This window comes from Chelonia mydas, chromosome 6, assembly GCF_015237465.2.
Source record: "Chelonia mydas isolate rCheMyd1 chromosome 6, rCheMyd1.pri.v2, whole genome shotgun sequence".
NCBI classification, from domain to species: Eukaryota; Metazoa; Chordata; order Testudines; family Cheloniidae; genus Chelonia; species Chelonia mydas.
Window position 1 is genome coordinate 106,276,515 of NC_051246.2, and position 11,778 is coordinate 106,288,292.

Consider the following 11,778-nt stretch of genomic DNA (forward strand, 5'->3'; position numbering starts at 1 on the left):
GTTACCATCCTTATCCTTGTACCTGCTACTTCAAACAAAACATCCATATCCATTATTCTGTCATCGCCTCCTTGTCTTTACGAGGGGTTGGTGTGTTCTTGTACCATTTCTTAGCAATGTGCTTACTTGCTCTTAGCTAATACTTAGTGTATTTTTGTTCTGTCAAGGCTAGGCCTTTTTGGTTCACAGCCTTTGGTTCACACTGCTAGTTATACACAGAGCTCCAGCAAGGCCTACAGTCTCAATGGGAGTTAGGTGCCACAATATATTTGAGGATCTGGGCCTAAGTGACTTTCCCAAGGTGACATAGTGAGTAACAGTCAGAGCCAGGACTGGAAAGCTGTAGCTGACCTGGACAAACTTTGCAGTAAACACCTTATTCAACCAATTTAGCCTCTTTCATTTGTCATAAACAATCAGCAGACAGACTTAAATTTTCACAGAATTGTTTGTTCAAAATTATCCAACAGTTTGTGAGCAGTGTTTAAGCAGGTAGCCCAAATCAAAACCTTGGATATGAATAAACACACCCGAAGGCCAAGGGCTTTGTGAAATTAAGATAATTGTCTGAATTTCAAATGGCCCCTAACTTTAGAGTAGGCTGAACTATAAGCCCAGATCCAAAACATCCTGGAATGTTAGGATGATTGAAATCTGCGGCTGTGTTTCTTGGCCCATCTCAGATTGAAAGGGAAGAACAAAATGTCTGTGTCAGAACCTTTGACTTATTAACAGTACTCTATGCAAAATGACAATGCCGAACAAACATGCAAATCATATGTGCAGCCCACAAATGAGCAGCACACAGCAACCAGCCATCATGCTGTGCTCTCATTATGGTGGCATCAGAGATTGCTGCTTCAGCTCCTACATCCTTCTGTTCCTCAGGACTTTGATATCTCTGCTTCCTGTGCTACTGAATCCCACTTGAACATGAGAGCACAAGTAGGCATTGACTGCTGTTGCTATGCAATGAGAAGCTGAGTGATGCAAAGGGAAGGTAAGTTTATCTTTCTGGTGATTGAACTGCTGTTGATACAGAAAGAGTCAGTAAGCACTATGGACTGAAGCTTTTTTATTTTAATCTGGGGACAGGGGAGGAAAAGAGAAAGAGATACTGTCATAAAGTAAAAGACTTAGAACAGAATCCAGCAGCCTGTAAATGCCTCAGACAGTTCTAGACCTAAGGGATGAAAATGGAATGAATCTTTATAGGCTGCAGTTTAATCATTTAAAAAAAAATCTTTGAAATCAAGTTTTGGAAAAGCTGGCCTCCCTTTAATAGTTCATGATGAAGGCCATTAGCTGGTGGTATCACAATGCTGGATGCCTCTTGAGAATGGACCTCTTGAAGGAGATGGACTTTGGTCTGTCAACAGGGGTACCAATTCTGTCCTCCAAGAGACTTTATTGTAGAGCCACAAGAGTTCTCCATTAGCTTATGGCATGGACACAGCAACCCGGTTTGAGGGAATTGGAGCTATGCTGTGGTCTGAAGACTGCTAGGAAAAACAAAGGGAAAGGGAAAGAATGGCTCAGGATAAGCCACTTCTCAGCACTTGAGGATCATTAAGAGACAATACCAGGACAGGAAGCACATGGGAGATCAAAATAACTGTGGCAGGTTGAAAACGGAACATTCTCTGAAGAGGGAAGGAGTTGTTCAGGGGAACAAGGCAGAGACACACGATGCCCTGCTGGAGGTATCTGAAGAATGAAAACTTTGCATCTAATACAAATCCCACTTCTGTTATAGATTTCCGATATGTACTGAGGGGACGCACACTGCATTTTCAAATTAGGATGGAGATGCTGCATGGCCCAGCACAACTTAAATTATTACATGATCTAAACATGCTAAATTACAAAGAATTTTTTTTTCTGAGTCAAATACAAATCACAGCAAATTTTTCAGGACAGCTTGAAGCTTTGCTTAAGATTACAAAGAAAGGTTAAACCTTAGAGAAGCATGTGACAAATATGGCAATTTCTTGCACTATCCCAGACAAACCATATTGAATTAAGTTTATATATCATTGTGGGCCAGGGATTGTGTGTAATTCCATGGGGGAGGGGGACCACAGCCCTCCAGGAGTTAAGAACTGTGGGGATCAGGCAAATGCATTCAGGTTGTAACACCTCTAAAGAGCTACCATCACCTAGAGAGTGGCTTGTATATACTAGTTTAAACTGAATTATCCAGGGTCCAACAGACAAATGCTTTTGGTTAAATAGCTTGAGTTAAAACTGACTCAGGGCCTTCTTTCTATTCCTGTAAATGGACAGTTCCTTTGGTCCAAGTGTGGCTCAATCCTTACAGAAGCATCCTTACTGAGGCCCAATAAGACTGAGCATGCATGTTCTGAGCTGAACCTATGATAAACTTTTAACCACAAGAAGATCTCCTGTGTGGGGTTTGAAGGACTAATCACCAGCCAGAGCCCTTGGCAGAGTGAGTGGTCATCTGTGGTAGCCTTATTAGCAGGAATGTGGTTCTTTTATTGTTTTTAATGTTTTCTCTGTAATGCTTTTACCTTAAGAATAAATGTGCTTGCTTAATGACAGGTTTCAGAGTAGCAGCCGTGTTAGTCTGTATCCGCAAAAAGAAAAGGAGGACTTGTAGCACCTTAGAGACTCCTTTTCTTTGTGCTTGCTTAGAGTTTTGTGTGGTAGTTAGACTGCAGGCAATTACACTGTTTACTATCTCTCCGAAGTGAAACAGGCCTGCTTAGGCAGTCTGACTTTGCTAAGGTGTTCACTGCATAGGAAGAGAGCTATGCAGTCTGTTAATACCCCAGTCGGGAGGGGGAGAAATGCAGGTCTCTCACCAAGAGAAGTGATGGATGAGGAGCCTGGAACCTAGGGTGGATGCCATTGCTGGACCTTAGAGCGGGAATATAGGTGTAGTTGCCCTGAACTGTGATGAAGAACACAAGTTACATCAGAGTTTTAACTCCGTAGTTAGATACCTTACATCCCTTCAATGTCTGCTTTGATAGGTGATTTGTTTCATTATATAGGCAATGTATCTGATTTGATTAGTTCATGGTGGTTTGACTTGGCAGGTGCTATATATTTGTCAGGGAACAATGGATTTGTTTTGTCAGATGGTAATGGTCTTTGGCAGCATGATCAGCTTAGGTTTTACTATGAGATACGTTCTGCACATCAAGTTAATGATGTACAAGGCAATACAGGTTACCCTTTTGGTGTATGTTTTAGTAATTAATTACAATATGTAATCTATCCACATTTTTTCCATAGTGAATCTTTATGGCATCACAAACTTTTCTTATCAAAGGGATTTGCCTGACAGGGATTGGGGAATAAGGTTTGACTCACTGTAGGAGTCTGGTCCTTTACATCCATCTCTGAAAGCAGTGGAGTTGTGTGTAATGACAGCGTCTTTATTATGTGTTGTATGTGCACTCTGAGCTTTATGCAAGGAAGTATTTTATTTATCTAAAATATAACTAAATAATATGAACCTATTGTTAATGACTATTAATGACTGCTACAAACTTTCCTAAGGTAGCTTCTAGTCAGTGCTGAAATGTTACATACAGTATTTGTAATCTGTTTGGGGCAGGAACTGTCTTTCATTATATGTTAGTTGATAGCATCTAGTTCCAATCCTTTTGCTTACTGAAATACAAATGTTAAATCATCATAATCATCTTGGATATTGCCTGATTTTTATGCAGAAATCACTGAACTGATTTCTGAAAGTAAAGACTAGTAAAGTAAAGTAAGTAAAGACTTATTTAAAGGCCTAGAAGCTCCTTAGAATTGGTTTCTTTACCTAACAATAATTGTTTCTGGGGCTCATGGTGCACTACAGCTTTTCAGATACCACAGTGAAGGACATGGCATAAAAACCTAAGTAGAAGCCTGTGTTTCTTTCTTAATAAAAATAAATAACTAACAAACTAAATGTGAATCCAATACAGAGTTTCATATGTTTTATTTCAGCACGTAATCTTGTACTTAAGACATTCTGGAGGAGTCATTAGGATATTGTCTAGCACTTGAGTGAAAACCAATTAATGTTGGCCTTTTATCTGCAAGGTAGGACTTGTTCTATTGTGACTTTTATTGAAAGAAAATGGCAGCCATATAAAAATAAGAAAAGCTTAGTCCTCCAGTGTAAGACATAGTGGATATCATCTGTACATGTATTATTTTTAAAGAAAGAAAAGATTTTAAGGACAAAGTTTGTCTCCTCCCCCCCTGAAATCCTCTCAAATTATATAACTGACAAGTGAAATACAGATTAAAATACTCACCACAGATTTTCAGAAACATGATAGGAAACTGCTTAGCTGCTTGCCATAGTGATACATCCTAAAGGGTAACACTGTTAGGTTTTGGTTTTCTACTCAGCATTTCAAACAGCAATCTGGGTTTGAGCTGTTTCGTTCTAAACTGCTCCTCTGCTTAGAAAACAGAAGAATACAGGTGAAATCCTGACACCAGTGAACTCAATGGCAAAACTACCATTAACTTTAATGGGCCAGGATTTCACCCTCTGACTTCAAAACACAGTTTAAAGTGGCAGTGTACAGACCTTTTAAATGAGGTTACAGTCAGAGTGACTATGGGCTTCAGCCAACCCTTGTTGAAGTCGATGGGATTCTCTCCATTTACTTTCACAGACACTGGATCAGTGTAAAAATGCCATCTCTTTGCTCAGCAGATTTGCTTCCTGTGTACATTTCAAGTCCTGTCTGCTTATTTTTCTGACTAACATAATATTAGTGAGAGAAGGTGGATGAGGTTAGATCTTTTATTGATCCAGTTTCTGTTGGCTCGTCTCTCTCACCTTTGAGCTTCCACCAAGCTCTCCTTCAGGTCTGGAGAGATCTGTGCAAGCTCAAAAGCTTGTCTCACTCAGCAACAGAAGCTGGTCCAATAAAAGATCTTACCTTACCCACCTTGTCTCTCTGCTACCCTGGGACCAACATGGCTAGAATCGCACTGCAAACGTACTTGACTGTTTTTACTTCTCTTAGAACTAGAGAGCCAACAGAGTCCTGGGAGACTGAGCTGGATTCTGTTCTGACTCTCAAGTCATCATTGGACTTCTTATGCATAATCTTTATTAGTGATGATAAATGAGCCCATTTTGAGATTGCAGGACTACTACTTAGAAAAAACCCTCTCTTTTACTTGTTAACTGAGGAAATTACATATGGAAATTGAGACATAGTAAAGATGGAAACCCATGATAATACTCTCTTCAGGGTATAACCACACTGTAAGAAATACTTCATGTTTTGGAAACCTTAATGCTGTCTTTTTTTGTCCTTCACAGCTGAAATTCAACCCTATATTTACTGTTGCAGAGGGTGGCAATGGTGGTGGCCAAGGATCTATGTTATCCTATGACCCTAGCATACTGTGCAAATGCTATGGAGGGCAGTAACTGTGCAAATCCAGGTCTAGGGCTGAGCGATGGGTCTTATGTATCAGCTACTTACAGTCTGATTACATGCTATAATGCTGCTGTAGTCCGAAATGTAATGAGGACTGGACCATACACCTACATATAATAACAGAAGAGAATAGGGAAACCCAATGTCCATCACTGCCCAACTTCTGCCCTCCTCCTGCAATCACCAGAAATTGATCACAAGGGATATGTCATCATGGGTTCTGAAGGAAAGCAAACATTCCCAGCCCACCCTCTGCAAATAGTACAGAGCTCTTGCAAGCTTATCTCTCTCACCAACCAAAGTGAGTGGCATGGATCAGCATTCACGTCTCACTCGCAGTCAGTACCCAGCCCAGGCTGGGGAAGCTAATGATCCAACCAACGGACCAAATTTGCTGATGAATCCTGGTCACGTGCCACTCAGGGCATGTTGCACATATGCTAATACGACGACCAACAAAAGTTGGTCCAATAAAAGATATTACCTCACCCACCTTGTCTCTTTAAAAAATTATAGTTTAGAGAAACAACAAATGGTCTGCCAAATCCTTATAATTATTTCTTTTAATGTGAATTTGAGGATATTACTCCCTCTATTTTAGTCATATAGGTTCTTGGGGTGGCTTACGGGACACCATGATTAAAAAGTGCCCTAGCCACTAGGCTATTAGCTATTCTCGTGGGGGTGGCGGGTCTGTGTGTGTCTCTCTCTGGTTTAATTAGAAATTCCGTCCTGGACCAGAGAAACCTTCGCAGCAAAAGTTTCATCAAAAATTTTGGTTTCAATGAATCACCATTTTCCAACGAGCAATTCTGTTGAAAAATTCCTGACAAGCTCTAAGAAACTGTCAATTTTTTCTAAAATCTTAGTCCAGTACTACAAATATCTCCAGTGGGCACAGTTCATGAGAATTACAGCCATTGTTTACACCTTCAGTCCTTCTGCAAAAAGAGGCTGCTGAATGGGAAATGAAAGGTTCTACACATGCTTCTGCATCTCAAAGGAATTTATGCTTCAGTAAGGACTCACAGGACACCTTGCACTAAATTACAAAATCTAAGTGGTTATATTTCCTGGCATCAGAGAGTCATTATTCCAATGATCTAGTGCACCATAGCAACAATTGTCAAAAATGGCTAGTTATTTCAGGTGACTGAATTTTGGGTGCCCAAAAAGAGATATCTTAGAGGACAGGTACTGAGCACTTCCTGAAAATCAAGCCCTTTGAAGATGCCTCAGGTTGGGCACCCAAAATCACTAGTCACTTTTTTGAAAATCTTGGCCAAGGTTCCTTGAAGACTAGGTATAATTTTTTCCTCTGGAGAACACACATGTTCTTGGAGGTATTTAGAGTATGCCTTTGTGTGTTGTTATCTCTTGTATTCATTCATCAATACAGGCTAGTATAGGAAGGGGTGGGGGGAATCACAGTCTACTAATTTTGGCTTGATGATACATCTCCTCTTGTACCACCATCTGATGAATGTGCACTAATTGGTTATTGGTGGGGGGAAGGTGGCAGAGTGAGTTGTGGACAATTCTCTAATTGACCATAAAGTAGCAGAGCTGTTACTGGGGTGCCAGGCAAAAGGGGAGCAGTTTTCTTTTTCCTCGTGCTTGGGCTGCTCCCTGTCCCTTAAGAAGTTGCACATCAATGTACAGGATCTATACCAGGATTCTTTGACCAATTTGCTTCCTCTTCAGCCAGAAAGAATACAATAGCAATGGAGTGGCAGCAAGGATAAGACAGAGACAGTGTCTGGTAAGCTCTCTAAAATGCCAATCTCACATCCTCTTAGGGTTGAAGCTTCTGTTAAGCCCTGCAAAGTCAACTCAAAAGAAACAAAAGTAAGCAGAAGCCTTTCCCTCTGTAGCAGAGATGGGAAGATCATTAGCAGGGAGCAAAACTGTCTTTCTTCTTCTGAAGCCTGCAACTGGAAATGATGTGAAAGGTGCTCATTAAACCAGAAACTCCTTTCCAGATTCTCTCCTGCCTACTCTCTGTTCTCTGCTTTAATAAGAATTCTGGAGAATGTGCAGTGAAAATACATTCATTTGTTCTCTTGCTTTTCAGGATTAATTACCTACTGTCAGAGAGGCTGGAGGGGAGAGAGTTCCCAAACAATCTCCTTTCTTCAGTTCATTTTTTAGTTGCCACACATCCCCAGGGCTGACACTGCCATTCAGGCGGAAGAGGGGTGCTTAGGTATGTAAAATACTAGGGACAGCAAACAAAACTTAATGCCTGTTCATTGGATGAGTGACTTTGGGTTCCGAGGAGGTAGGCATGTTGCAGCTTGCTTAAAGTGGAACAAATTATAGGGTCAATGTTGTATATCCCCTCAGGATGCCCTGCAAAAGTCCTATAATTTCTCTTTGATTGCATTAAAGTGTTTTAATTAAAAAAGTGAATGAATTTGGCCATGCAAAACACTGCTAACTGAGAGGAAGAAAATTGGCTCCTTTGGTAAATGGAGGCCGTTTGATACTTTTTGGACTAAATAGAACTGAAGGTTTCTTGATGGTAAAAAACAGTGGGAAATACTGATGTGACTTAACTGGTTCTTCAGTAAACCAAAGTGTTTGTTGCATTTACATTTATGTTTCAGCTAGACTTTGTTTTTTTAATTACAAACACTTCCTGTGCTTTTTAGTATTCACTAATGGTTTGGAGCAGGATATCCTCTACCCTGTGACAGCACGAGCAGAGGCAGTACAAGATTTCCCCATGCTGCTCCTCCACTGTAGCTCATCCATGACTAGGAGGGATCACCTCTAGCACAGAGGGTCTAGCATTTTGACACCATATAATGATTTTTCTTTGTGTCCTTTAGGCAGTAGCTCTGCACCCGAGAGATGATCCAATCAGATTCAGGAAGAGAGGATAAATCTTACTGTTGATAGGCACAACTTCTAAAAGGAACTGTCAGACAGCTCTTGCAGCACCAGTAGCTGTTAACTCTGTTGATACATCAAATAAAAAGAACATAGTGTGTAAGACCGTCTGTAATAACACCATCGGATCACTTCTATAACAAATTTACAGGGGTGAGGAGATGCTATAGTATTCATTCTTTATTTAGAGCTTGGGATCTCTACTGAGATTGCCAACTGGTGGTGGATTTTGTGACATGAGAGCCTCTTCGGGGGGTGAGGTTGGGTGGATTGAGACCCTCAGACTCCTCTCACATAAAGAGGTGCGGCTCAGAATGTTGCCATTTATTTAAGATATGTGTAGCTGCCTACAATTATTTGAAAGTTGCAACCATCACTGAGACAGGAATAAAATGGTGTACACAGCGGAGGAATGGGATGAAACGGAGAAAAGGAAAACTTAGGTTCAATGTCAGGAAAAGCTTCTTGAGACGTACTAGCCTGTAGAATGGTTTCCAAGGGAAGTGCTCTGGTATATGTAATACCAGCCTGGACAAAGCCCTAGAGAATGTACAACAAGGAACAATCCTATGTTCTTTGTATCTCAGAAGAGTTGAGTTCTACACAGGTATAACAAGATCCTGTGACTGGAAGTTGAAGCTGGATTAATTCAGTCTGGAAATAAGGCATACATTTTTAACAGTGAGTAACTACTGGAACAATTTACCAAGGGTTGTGGTGGATTCTTCATCACAAGCAATTTTTAAATCAAGATCACATGTCTTTCTAAAAGATCTGCTCTAGTAGAAGCAGGAATTATTTCAGGAAAGTTCTATGGCCTGGGTTATGGAGAAGGGCAGACTGAAAGACTATAGTGGTCCCTTCTGGCTGTAGAACCTAGGAATTTATATTCCCAGCTCTGGTGTTGGCCTGCCATGTGACCTTCAGCAAATCACTTCAATGCTCCGTGACTCTTGTTTCCCCATCTTTGAAATGGGGATGATGATACTGACCTTCATAAAGTGTTCTGCAACTTACACATGGGCAGCGCTACATAAGCACTACAGTAACACAAATAATAATATCTGGGCTAGGAACTATCATTATTACACTGGCAATTGGTTTAGATGTAGCCAGTGGAATACAGCAGGGATGAATTTGACCCTGTAGGTGTTTTCATAGGCAGTGAGTAATATGGACCCGTGGTGCCCATTCTCCGCCAATATTCAGGAATGTGGGCCCAGCTCCACCAATATATGGGCTAATATTTTCAGAGCTGTCCCGTCCATAGGACAGACTGGGGCAATTGCCCCGGGCACCGCACTTTGGGAGCCTGGCGCTTCAAGGGAAAGCGGGGTCCAGGGCAGCCTGGGGGGCTAGCGGGGGAACTGGCACTGGCAGCAGCGAGCAACCCAGCCCCAGCCTGCCCCACTCTGCCTCTTCCCGCCCCTGCTCTGTTCCCAGCCCTGCCTACATTCCATCCCTTCTCCCACACCCCTGCCCAGCCTCTTTCTGGCTTCCACCTCCCCCCCCGCCCCCGAGTGACGCCGTGAGCCGGCGGGGCAGGGTGGAGCAGGGCAGGCTGGGGCTGGGTTGCTTGCTGCTGCTGGCGCCAGGCCCCCCTGGGCCCCATATCCCCCTGAAATGTGTGCCCCCCCCAAAGTACGGGGCACGGGGTGGTTGCCCCCATCCAGCTGAAGTGGCACCACCAAAAATTATATAAACCTGGCGCCCATGCATGTTTTCCCATCTCTCTTTACTTTTGTTTATATCATGTAATCTAAAGATAGAGGAAGCTGTTTCTTTGATATAGCTTTTTTATCTTTCAGTGTTAAGAGAAAATGAAATCTCATTATTTTCCTTCTATTTGTAATTTTTTTTAATGTAAAAGCCTCAGACTCGCCCAATGTACACTCCTTTGAAGTTTCCGTGTCACTTTTCTATCAACAGTATCCAATTATAGATCCCAGACAAGTTGCATATTAAGGAGGCATTCTTTGATTGCAGAATATCATGCTTCTATGATTTTAAAGTTTTTAATGGGCTTTTGCAAAACACAATATAGCTTTGTGTCCAATTCTCTTCTTTTATTGTGATTCCCTCCTTTACGATATCCATTAGGTGTCTTTTAAGGATGGAAACTCTATTCCAATAGAGCGCTGACATATGAAACAGGCTGTTCGTTGTATGGAAAGAGGTCTGCATAAGTTTTGTTTATTGGTAAAGAAAATGGAAGGTTTGGTGATGACCAAATTCAGTTAGCGTCTGAACTCCAAAGGCTAGATCATTTCCCATGTTGGAAAATTAACATGCAGGTAACAGGAAACTCTGTGAGGTTCCCTTTGACTTTCACTAGATAGTTCCCTTGGGGGAGAAAGGAGACAGGACTTACCCCATATGGAATCACCATGGAGTTTGCTCCTGCCAAAACAAACCTTGTCAAGCTAAACCATTCCATTCCCCACTATTTTTATATGAATGTGTGGCCTAGTGGTTTGAGTCCAACACTAAACCAGAAATTCCTGTGTTCTAATCCTGCTGGGCGAGTTCTGCCACAGACTTGTGATAAGGCCTTGGTAAGTTCCATAACCTCTGTTTCAATTTCCTTGGCTATGAAAACTGGGCTAATAACACTGACCTACCTTTAAGGACTGAATCACTAATGCTGGTACAGTGGTTTAATTATATGAATCATTTTATAAACTCTGAGGGGTATGAATTGTAAAGCACTCCAACATGCCGCATGCTCACTTCATGATCTGTGGAACTGCAGTCAAAGGGGTCATGTTCCCTGAAGGGACTATTATTGAGGTGATACTAGGGAATGCCAGGGAATTAGGGCAGTCTAAAGGGTTTAAAGTTGCATTTGTTCAACTTAACCTGCAAGAATCTCTCTTTGCAAATGAAACGGTGTAGAGCCAGCTGGCATGCACTAAAAGTTGCCTAGGGCACATTGACATAATACTGTTAAAAAAACGTACTTTTGTTAACATGCACTAGGGAAGGTTTCCTGCACACCAGCGGGGTCTGCATGGGCCAGTTAGTGCGCAAGATGTTAGTGCACTTTAGAATTCACACCCCTCCAGTTCATGTTCCCACAGCACGTAAACCAGCCCTAAATATTCCTTTAATATCCAGTTAGGGTTATCTGACCAGACACACAGCCTTCTGTGCTCTCCTTCACTGTGTGGTGTGGACGAGAGAAAATAAAAGTGAAAAGGGACAGTATGCTCCCCTGCTTTTCGAGAGCATGTGGAAGCCCCCTAGAGCCTGCCCTGAGGTAGGCACTCGCCATTGTGCGGCACTCCAGACATAAGGTTGCCAGGTGTCTGGTTTTTTGAGCAGAAAACTCGGTTGAAAAGGGCCCCTCTCAACTCCAGTCACTGCTGCTGACTTGGCCATTAAAAGTCCAGTTGGCTGTCTGCAGCGGCACAGGCAGGGTGCCTGCTTGGTTCCGCGTGGCTCCTGG

General features: G+C 42.0%; 1 long non-coding RNA gene across 1 annotated transcript; it reads left to right on the forward strand.

The window, feature by feature from the left end:
• The first annotated feature begins 886 nt into the window (after positions 1-886).
• On the forward strand, positions 887-8,343 carry LOC122466300. Its single transcript, XR_006291708.1, has 4 exons — positions 887-1,000; positions 3,973-4,068; positions 7,140-7,197; positions 8,270-8,343. It is a non-coding gene; the product is annotated as an uncharacterized LOC122466300 (long non-coding RNA).
• The last annotated feature ends 3,435 nt before the right edge of the window (positions 8,344-11,778 follow it).